Source organism: Rutidosis leptorrhynchoides, chromosome 2, assembly GCF_046630445.1.
Source record: "Rutidosis leptorrhynchoides isolate AG116_Rl617_1_P2 chromosome 2, CSIRO_AGI_Rlap_v1, whole genome shotgun sequence".
NCBI classification, from domain to species: Eukaryota; Viridiplantae; Streptophyta; class Magnoliopsida; order Asterales; family Asteraceae; genus Rutidosis; species Rutidosis leptorrhynchoides.
The window spans coordinates 194,092,036-194,103,688 of NC_092334.1; positions in this window are offsets into that span (position 1 = coordinate 194,092,036).

The following is an 11,653-nucleotide window of genomic DNA, read 5'->3' on the forward strand; positions in this document are numbered from 1 at the left end:
AACAAGCTCCGGGTCTTCCTGTGCCTCTGCCGCATTAATATTGAAAACTCTTCCGCGGCCTTGTCCATTCGTGTTCTCCTGGTCCGGGCAATTTCTAATAATGTGGCCCGGTTTTCCACATTTATAACAAACTACATTGGCATAACTTGCTCCGACACTACTTGCTCCGCCATTACTCGTTCCGACACCATTTGTTCCTTTCATTCTATTAACCCCTGGTCTGTAGACCTCATACTTCACCGCGCTATGACCATTTCTTTTACACTTGTTGCAAAATTTAGTGCAGAACCCCGAGTGATACTTTTCACACCTTTGGCATTGCTGCTTCTGATTGTTGTTGTTGTTGCGGTTATTATTATTATTGGGATGATTGTTGTAGTTGTTGTTGTTGTTGTTGTTGTTGTTGTTGTTGGGCCGTTTGTTGTAGTTGCGATTGATGTTGCGATTGTTGGGATAATTGTTGCGATTATTGTTGTAATTGCTGTTGTTGTTGTATTGGTGATTCTTATCACCGTTTTCCTCCCACTTTCTTTTGACTTGCTTCACATTGGCCTCTTCAGCAGTCTGTTCTTTAATTCTTTCTTCAATCTGTTCACTAGTTTGTGAGCCATTCTACATGCCTGTTGTATGGAGGCAGGCTCGTGTGAACTTATATCTTCTTGGATTCTTTCCGGTAATCCTTTCACAAACGCGTCGATCTTCTCTTCCTCATCTTCGAATGCTCCCGGACACAATAGGCACAATTCTGTGAATCGTCTTTCGTATGTGGTAATATCAAATCCTTGGGTTCGTAACCCTCTAAGTTCTGTCTTGAGCTTATTGACCTCGGTTCTGGGACGGTACTTCTCGTTCATCAAGTGCTTGAATGCTGACCACGGTAGTGCGTACGCATCGTCTTGTCCCACTTGCTCTAGATAGGTATTCCACCATGTTAATGCAGAACCTGTGAAGTTATGCGTAACGTACTTCACTTTGTCCTCTTCAGTACACTTACTTATGGCAAACACCGATTCGACCTTCTCGGTCCACCGTTTCAATCCGATCGGTCCTTCAGTTCCATCAAATTCCAAAGGTTTGCAGGCAGTGAATTCTTTGTAGGTGCATCCTACACGATTTCCTGTACTGCTAGATCCAAGGTTATTGTTGGTATGTAGCACAGCCTGTACTGCAGCTATGTTTGAAGCTAGAAAAGTACGGAATTCCTCTTCATTCATATTCACGGTGTGTCGAGTAGTCGGTGCCATTTCCTTCAAAATAGTCAAATGGAACAAGTTAATCATACAGAATATTAAGAGTAGTTAATAGTATTTCGTAGCATAATATGAACTCATTTATAAAAGCTTTTTCTTCATATTAGCGTTTTATAAGTTTAAATTCGGGTAGTACCTACCCGTTAAGTTCATACTTAGTAGCTAATATACAATTCAACTACTACAATTCTATATGAAAAACTGATTATAATAATATTTCGCGTTCAAACTTTTACACAATATTTTACAAACTTACAATACCGCTTATTTTACATATAGCATGAACTATAGCACACAATAAATTTGATACAAGATGGTTGTGAAGATAATTCTAGCTAGTACACAAGTCGTTCAGCAAAGGCAATAAACACACGTAATTCATACGTCCAGAAACAAGTCATGCATTCTGGTTTTACTAGGATTACTTCCCATCCTTGGTCTTGTGGAACATAACTGTTATGGCCGTTGATAAGACAGCGTGTTGTAACGTCGTAAAAGGGACGAGGGTTACGTAATGTCCAACAGTCCCGTAACAATCTAAAAACCTCATTTCTTACCCCAATTACCGACTCTGTCACTTGTGGGAACGTTTTGTTTAATAGTTGTAGCCTGATGTTCATGTTCTCACTTTGGTGAGAAGCGAACATTACTAATCCGTAAGCATAACATGCTTCTTTATGTTGCATGTTAGCCGCTTTTTCTAAATCACGAAGTCCAATATTCGGATATATTGAGTCAAAATAATTTCTTAACCCATTGCGTAAAATAGCATTTGGGTTCCCCGCAATATATGCGTCAAAGTAAACACATCGTAACTTATGGATTTCCCAATGTGATATCCCCCATCTTTCGAACGAAAGCCTTTTATAAACCAAGGCATTCTTGGAACGTTCTTCGAATGTCTTACAAACTGATCTCGCCTTAAATAGTTGTGCCGAAGAATTCTGACCGACTCTAGACAAGATTTCATCAATCATGTCTCCGGGTAGGTCTCTTAAAATATTGGGTTGTCTATCCATTTTGTGTTTTTATACTGTAAAATAGACAAGAGTTAGATTCATAAAAAAAATACTTATTAATACAAGCATTTTTTACATATATCATAAAGCATAAGCACACTATATTACATATATTACACCACACGAATACAACTATCTTATTCCGACTCGCTTGTTTCTTCTTCTTCGGTTTTGGTTCGTTTTGCCAAGTTTCTAGGAATATATGATGTTCCCCTAATACGAGCCGTCATTTTCCACATTGGTTTAGAAAAACCTGGTGGTTTAGAGGTTCCCGGGTCATTGTTACAACTTAAGGACTTCGGGGGTTGACGATACATATAAAGTTCATCGGGGTTGGAATTAGATTTCTCTATTTTTATGCCCTTTCCCTTATTATTTTCTTTTGCCTTTTTAAATTCAGTTGGGGTAATTTCTATAACATCATCGGAATTCTCGTCGGAATCCGATTCATCGGAGAATTGGTAATCCTCCCAATATTTTGCTTCCTTGGCGGAAACACCATTGACCATAATTAACCTTGGTCGGTTGGTTGAGGATTTTCTTTTACTTAACCGTTTTATTATTTCCCCCATCGGTTCTATTTCTTCATCCGGTTCCGATTCTTCTTCCGGTTCCGATTCTTCTTCCGGTTCCGACTCTTCTTCCGGTTCCTCTTCGGGAACTTGTGAATCAGTCCACGAATCATTCTAATTTACATTTGACTCTTCATTATTATTAGGTGAGTCAATGGGACTTGTTCTAGAGGTAGACATCTATCACATAATATCAAACGTGTTAAGAGATTAATATATCACATAATATTCACATGTTAAAAATATATAGTTTCCAGCAAAATTTGTTAAGCAATCATTTTTCAAGTAAACACGGTCGAAGTCCAGACTCACTAATGTATCCTAACAAACTCGATAAGACACACTAATGCAAAATTCTGGTTCTCTAAGACCAACGCTCGGATACCAACTGAAATGTCCCGTTCTTATTGATTAAAAACGTTCCATATTAATTGATTTCGTTGCGAGGTTTTGACCTCTATATGAGACGTTTTTCAAAGACTGCATTCATTTTAAAACAAACCATAACCTTTATTTCATCAATAAAGGTTTAAAAAGCTTTACGTAGATTATCAAATAATGATAATCTAAAATATCCTGTTTACACACGACCATTACATAATGGTTTACAATAAAAATATGTTACAACAAAATAAGTTTCTTGAATGCAGTTTTTACACAATATCATACAAGCATGGACTCCAAATCTCATCCTTATTTAAGTATGCGACAGCGGAAGCTCTTAATAATCACCTGAGAATAAACATGCTTAAAACGTCAACAAAAATGTTGGTGAGTTATAGGTTTAACCTATATATATCAAATCATAATAATAGACCACAAGATTTCATACTTCAAAACACATCCCATACATAGAGATAAAAATCATTCATACGGTGAACACCTGGTAACCGACATTAACAAGATGCATATATAAGAATATCCCCATCATTCCAGGACACCCTTCGGATATGATATAAATTTCGAAGTACTAAAGCATCCGGTACTTTGGATGGGGTTTGTTAGGCCCAGTAGATCTATCTTTAGGATTCGCGTCAATTAGGGTGTATGTTCCCTAATTCTTAGATTACCAGACTTAATAAAAAGGGGCATATTCAATTTCGATAATTCAACCATAGAATGTAGTTTCACGTACTTGTGTCTATTTTGTAAATCATTTATAAAACCTGCATGTATTCTCATCCCAAAAATATTAGATTTTAAAAGTGGGACTATAACTCACTTTCACATATTTTTACTTCGTCGGGAAGTAAGACTTGGCCACTGGTTAATTCACGAACCTATAACAATATATACATATATATCAAAGTATGTTCAAAATATATATACAACACTTTTAATATATTTTGATGTTTTAAGTTTATTAAGTCAGCTGTCCTCGTTAGTAACCTACAACTAGTTGTCCACAGTTAGATGTACAGAAATAAATGGATAAATATTATCTTGAATCAATCCACGACCCAGTGTATACGTATCTCAGTATTGATCACAACTCAAACTATATATATTTTGGAATCAACCTCAACCCTGTGTAGCTAACTCCAACATTCACATATAGAGTGTCTATGGTTGTTCTGAAATATATATAGATGTGTCGACATGATAGGTTGAAACATTGTATACGTGTCTATGGTATCTCAAGATTACATAATATACAATACAAGTTGATTAAGTTATGGTTGGAATAGATTTGTTACCAATTTTCACGTAGCTAAAATGAGAAAAATTATCCAATCTTGTTTTACCCATAACTTCTTCATTTTAAATCCGTTTTGAGTGAATCAAATTGCTATGGTTTCATATTGAACTCTATTTTATGAATCTAAACATAAAAAGTATAGGTTTATAGTCTGAAAAATAAGTTACAAGTCGTTTTTTTAAAGGTAGTCATTTCAGTCGAAAGAACGACGTCTAGATGACCATTTTAGAAAACATACTTCCACTTTGAGTTTAACCATAATTTTTGGATATAGTTTCATGTTCATAATAAAAATCATTTTCTCAGAATAACAACTTTTAAATCAAAGTTTATCATAGTTTTTAATTAACTAACCCAAAACAGCCCGCGGTGTTACTACGACGGCGTAAATCCGGTTTTACGGTGTTTTTCGTGTTTCCAGGTTTTAAATCATTAAGTTAGCATATCATATAGATATAGAACATGTGTTTAGTTGATTTTAAAAGTCAAGTTAGAAGGATTAACTTTTGTTTGCGAACAAGTTTAGAATTAACTAAACTATGTTCTAGTGATTACAAGTTTAAACCTTCGAATAAGATAGCTTTATATGTATGAATAGAATGATGTTATGAACATCATTACTACCTTAAGTTCCTTGGATAAACCTACTGGAAAAGAGAAAAATAGATCTAGCTTCAACGGATCCTTGGATGGCTCGAAGTTCTTGAAGCAGAATCATGACACGAAAACAAGTTCAAGTAAGATCATCACTTGAAATAAGATTGTTATAGTTATAGAAATTGAACCAAAGTTTGAATATGATTATTACCTTGTATTAGAATAATAAACTACTGTAAGAAATAAAGATTTCTTGAGGTTGGATGATCACCTTACAAGATTGGAAGTGAGCTAGCAAACTTGAAAGTATTCTTGATTTTATGTAACTAGAACTTGTAGAATTTATGAAGAACACTTAGAACTTGAAGATAGAACTTGAGAGAGATTAATTAGATGAAGAAAATTGAAGAATGAAATTGTTTGTAGGTGTTTTTGGTCGTTGGTGTATGGATTAGATATAAAGGATATGTAATTTTGTTTTCATGTAAATAAGTCATGAATGATTACTCATATTTTTGTAATTTTATGAGATATTTCATGCTAGTTGCCAAATGATGGTTCCCACATGTGTTAGGTGACTCACATGGGCTGCTAAGAGCTGATCATTGGAGTGTATATACCAATAGTACATACATATAAAAGCTGTGTATTGTACGAGTACGAATACGGGTGCATACGAGTAGAATTGTTGATGAAACTGAACGAGGATGTAATTGTAAGCATTTTTGTTAAGTAGAAGTATTTTGATAAGTGTATTGAAGTCTTTCAAAAGTGTATAAATACATATTAAAACACTACATGTATATACATTTTAACTGAGTCGTTAAGTCATCGTTAGTCGTTACATGTAAGTGTTGTTTTGAAACCTTTAGGTTAACGATCTTGTTAAATGTTGTTAACCCAATGTTTATAATATCAAATGAGATTTTAAATTATTATATTATCATGATATTATCATGTATGAATATCTCTTAATATGATATATACATTAAATGTCATTACAACGATAATCGTTACATATATGTCTCGTTTAAAAATCATTAAGTTAGTAGTCTTGTTTTTACATATGTAGTTCATTGTTAATATACTTAATGATATGTTTACTTATCATAGTATCATGTTAACTATATATATATATATCCATATATATGTCATCATATAGTTTTTACAAGTTTTAACGTTCGTGAATCACCGGTCAACTTTGTAGTGACCCGAACTTTTCCATGTTTATATATATTAATTGAGATTGATATTTACATGATTAAATGTTTCCAACATGTTAAGCAATCAAACTTGTTAAGACTTGATTAATTGAAATATGTTTCATATAGACAATTGACCACCCAAGTTGATCGGTGATTCACGAACGTTAAAACTTATAAAAACTATATGATGACATATATATGGATATATATATATAGTTAACATGATACTATGATAAGAAAACATATCATAAAGTATATTAACAATGAACTACATATGTAAAAACAATACTACTAACTTAATGATTTTTAAACGAGACATATATGTAACGATTATCGTTGTAAAGACATTTAATGTATATATATCATATTAAGAGATATTCATACATGATAATATCATGATAATATAATAATTTAAAATCTCATTTGATATTATAAACATTGGGTTAACAACATTTAACAAGATCCTTAACCTAAAGGTTTCAAAACAACACTTACATGTAACGACTAACGATGACTTAACGACTCAGTTAAAATGTATATACATGTAGTGTTTTAATATGTATTTATACACTTTTGAAAGACTTCAATACACTTATCAAAATACTTCTACTTAACAAAAATGCTTACAATTACATCCTCGTTCAGTTTCATCAACAATTCTACTCGTATGCACCCGTATTCGTACTCGTACAATACACAGCTTTTAGATGTATGTACTATTGGTATATACACTCCAATGATCAGCTCTTAGCAGCCCATGTGAGTCACCTAACACATGTGGGAACCATCATTTGGCAACTAGCATGAAATATCTCATAAAATTACAAAAATATGAGTAATCATTCATGACTTATTTACATGAAAACAAAATTACATATCCTTTATATCTAATCCATACACCAACGACCAAAAACACCTACAAACACTTTCATTCTTCAATTTTCTTCATCTAATTGATCTCTCTCAAGTTCTATCTTCAAGTTCTAAGTGTTCTTCATAAATTCCAAAAGTTCTAGTTTCATAAAATCAAGAATACTTTCAAGTTTGCTAGCTCACTTCCAATCTTGTAAGGTGATCATCCAACCTCAAGAAATCTTTGTTTCTTATAGTAGGTTATCATTCTAATACAAGGTAATAATCATATTCAAACTTTGGTTCAATTTCTATAACTATAACAATCTTATTTCAAGTGATGATCTTACTTGAACTTGTTTTCGTGTCATGATTCTGCTTCAAGAACTTCGAGCCATCCAAGGATCCATTGAAGCTAGATCCATTTTTCTCTTTTCCAGTAGGTTTATCCAAGGAAATTAAGGTAGTAATGATGTTCATAACATCATTCGATTCATAAATATAAAGCTATCTTATTCGAAGGTTTAAACTTGTAATCACTAGGACATAGTTTAGTTAATTCTAAACTTGTTCGCAAACAAAAGTTAATCCTTCTAACTTGACTTTTAAAATCAACTAAACACATGTTCTATATCTATATGATATGCTAACTTAATGATTTAAAACCTGGAAACACGAAAAACACCGTAAAACCGGATTTACGCCGTCGTAGTAACACCGCGGGCTGTTTTGGGTTAGTTAATTAAAAACTATGATAAACTTTGATTTAAAAGTTGTTATTCTGTGAAAATGATTTTTATTATGAACATGAAACTATATCCAAAAATTATGGTTAAACTCAAAGTGGAAGTATGTTTTCTAAAATGGTCATCTAGACGTCGTTCTTTCGACTGAAATGACTACCTTTACAAAAACGACTTGTAACTTATTTTTCCGACTATAAACCTATACTTTTTCTGCTTAGATTCATAAAATAGAGTTCAATATGAAATCATAGCAATTTGATTCACTCAAAACGGATTTAAAATGAAGAAGTTATGGGTAAAACAAGATTGGATAATTTTTCTCATTTTAGCTACGTGAAAATTGGTAACAAATCTATTCCAACCATAACTTAATCAACTTGTATTGTATATTATGTAATCTTGAGATACCATAGACACGTATACAATGTTTCGACCTATCATGTCGACACATCTATATATATTTCGGAACAACCATAGACACTCTATATGTGAATGTTGGAGTTAGCTATACAGGGTTGAGGTTGATTCCAAAATATATATAGTTTGAGTTGTGATCAATACTGAGATACGTATACACTGGGTCGTGGATTGATTCAAGATAATATTTATCGATTTATTTCTGTACATCTAACTGTGGACAACTAGTTATAGGTTACTAACGAGGACAGCTGACTTAATAAACTTAAAACATCAAAATATATTAAAAGTGTTGTAAATATATTTTGAACATACTTTGATATATATGTATATATTGTTATAGGTTCGTGAATCAACCAGTGGCCAAGTCTTACTTCCCGACGAAGTAAAAATCTGTGAAAGTGAGTTATAGTCCCACTTTTAAAATCTAATATTTTTGGGATGAGAATACATGCAGGTTTTATAAATGATTTACAAAATAGACACAAGTACGTGAAACTACATTCTATGGTTGAATTATCGAAATCGAATATGCCCCTTTTTATTAAGTCTGGTAATCTAAGAATTAGGGAACAGACACCCTAATTGACGCGAATCCTAAAGATAGATCTATTGGGCTTAACAAACCCCATCCAAAGTACCGGATGCTTTAGTACTTCGAAATTTATATCATATCCGAAGGGTGTCCCGGAATGATGGGGATATTCTTATATATGCATCTTGTTAATGTCGGTTACCAGGTGTTCACCATATGAATGATTTTTATCTCTATGTATGGGATGTGTATTGAAATATGAAATCTTGTGGTCTATTATTATGATTTGATATATATAGGTTAAACCTATAACTCACCAACATTTTTGTTGACGTTTTAAGCATGTTTATTCTCAGGTGATTATTAAGAGCTTCCGCTGTCGCATACTTAAATAAGGACGAGATTTGGAGTCCATGCTTGTATGATATTGTGTAAAAACTGCATTCAAGAAACTTATTTTGTTGTAACATATTTGTATTGTAAACCATTATGTAATGGTCGTGTGTAAACAGGATATTTTAGATTATCATTATTTGATAATCAACGTAAAGTTTTTTAAACCTTTATTGATGAAATAAAGGTTATGGTTTGTTTTAAAATGAATGCAGTCTTTGAAAAATGTCTCATATAGAGGTCAAAACCTCGCAACGAAATCAATTAATATGGAACGTTTTTAATCAATAAGAACGGGACATTTCAAACTTGGGTGGTCAATTGTCTATATGAAACATATTTCAATTAATCAAGTCTTAACAAGTTTGATTGCTTAACATGTTGGAAACATTTAATCATGTAAATATCAATCTCAATTAATATATATAAACATGGAAAAGTTCGGGTCACGACAAATGGCAGGTGGTGGATTGTTTGAGTTCAGTCGAATTGAAAAAAAAAATTGTAGAGAGAGAAGTGAGGGAGAAGAAGAGCGGTGGCAGTTTTGTAGTAATGGAGAAGAAGAAATACAAAGGTGGCGTGAGGATGGTGGTTTGGTAATTGTACAAAAATAGTTGCACAGTGGCATTACGTGATCGAGTTAAATATAAAAGTGTTGATACAGTGAACGGGTTTGTGTTGGTTTGGTTTTGAGTTACTCGATCAAAAAGAAACAGGTAGGTATCGAGTCCCACTAAAGTACTAGGTTGACACTGAAAACCATTTGGGTTTTCACTGCATCCTCTAATTATAGTATTATGTAATTGTTTATATAGTTAATGAAAACATAACGAGAATCGTGGTTGATAAGGTGGTGGTTTTTGTGGGTGGTGACTTGTAAGGTGGCGATGGTTCAAGAGTTTGATGAAAAAGGTGGTCACGGTGGTGAGGACCGTAGGTGGTGGAGTTAGGGTGGTTGATATGGGTTGTTTGGATGATGAGGATGATAACCATGGTGATGGCTTCAAGTTGGTAGTTCCATGGTGTTTAGTGGTGATGTTAAGGTGATGAAAAAAAAAAAACTAGAAGGAAGTGGTTGTTAATATCCAGATGTATATGTGTACGTTATCTATATAGATAAGATAGTGGGATATAAAACAAACACAGTATTCCTCAATACAATCATCGACAAGTTGGTGATATTAATATGAGAATATAAAGAAATTAAACGTGTATCAATCAAATTAATCAATCATAGTACCAATCATAAATAGTAATCATTGTTAAGAAGTGATGATGAAATATTCTACCGACACTAAGATATTTTTACTTCGCGGAGTGCTATATCGTGTCCATTGCTAAACAGTTGACGTATGAAAGTGTTCCTAAAAATCTCAAATTTTTAGATTAAATATATGTAATTATTTCACTCATTAACTGTTTGAAACCTGATCAAAAAGGTTCAATTATTATTTATTTTCTGTTCCAATTTATATGTACGGAGTACTAATATTTAAACTTAAAAAGGTAAAAATATTTTTAACAACTCTAAAGTCTTCGTAATCAATTTACAGTTCAATTTTTATTTTAATCTTTCATGAACATGTATTACATCTATATTAAAACTAACGAAACGCCAACCGAGTGTTACTGACGTTTATTAATTAGGCTCGAAATCAGTTATTTTCCATATACTATATGTATATATAAATACATTTTAATATCAGGTTTTATTATATAACTATATATATATATATATATATATATATATATATATTATCACATAAATATATTTACAATTAACATTCGTGTATATATATATATATATATATATATATATATATATATATATATATATATATCCATTTACAAATAGTTGTTCGTGAATTGTCGAGAACAGTCGAAGGTCAGTTGAATATATGAAACAGTTCAAGATTTTTGAGACTCAACCTTACAGACTTTGCTTATTGTGTCAATAATATTAAATAGTATCGAGAGTTTGGTTTAAAATTAGTCGAAAATTTCCAGGTCGTGACACTAATTCCCGATGATTCGTATGCAATTCTCGTTACAAGATGCAGATGAGTAAATGATGGGGCTTTGATAAATATAAAGATTTTTCTGAAAGTCAAAGATCAATAAAGTTGTTAATAAGTTTACTGCTAATGTGGCGAGATATGAAAGGTTCCCCGGTAATAATGATGAAGGGGTAATCATTATAATAAGGCTTATTCGAATGAATAATTGAAGTTGGTTTGCTGGAGCTGTGACAAAACCGTCTATTTTTAGAAGGGATTGAAAAGTTATTTTAGCTAGTAAATGCCAAAAGGTCTGACATGGATACATGTTAAATTATGACTTTGGTTTCAAGAGTTTTTCAGGTACGTAA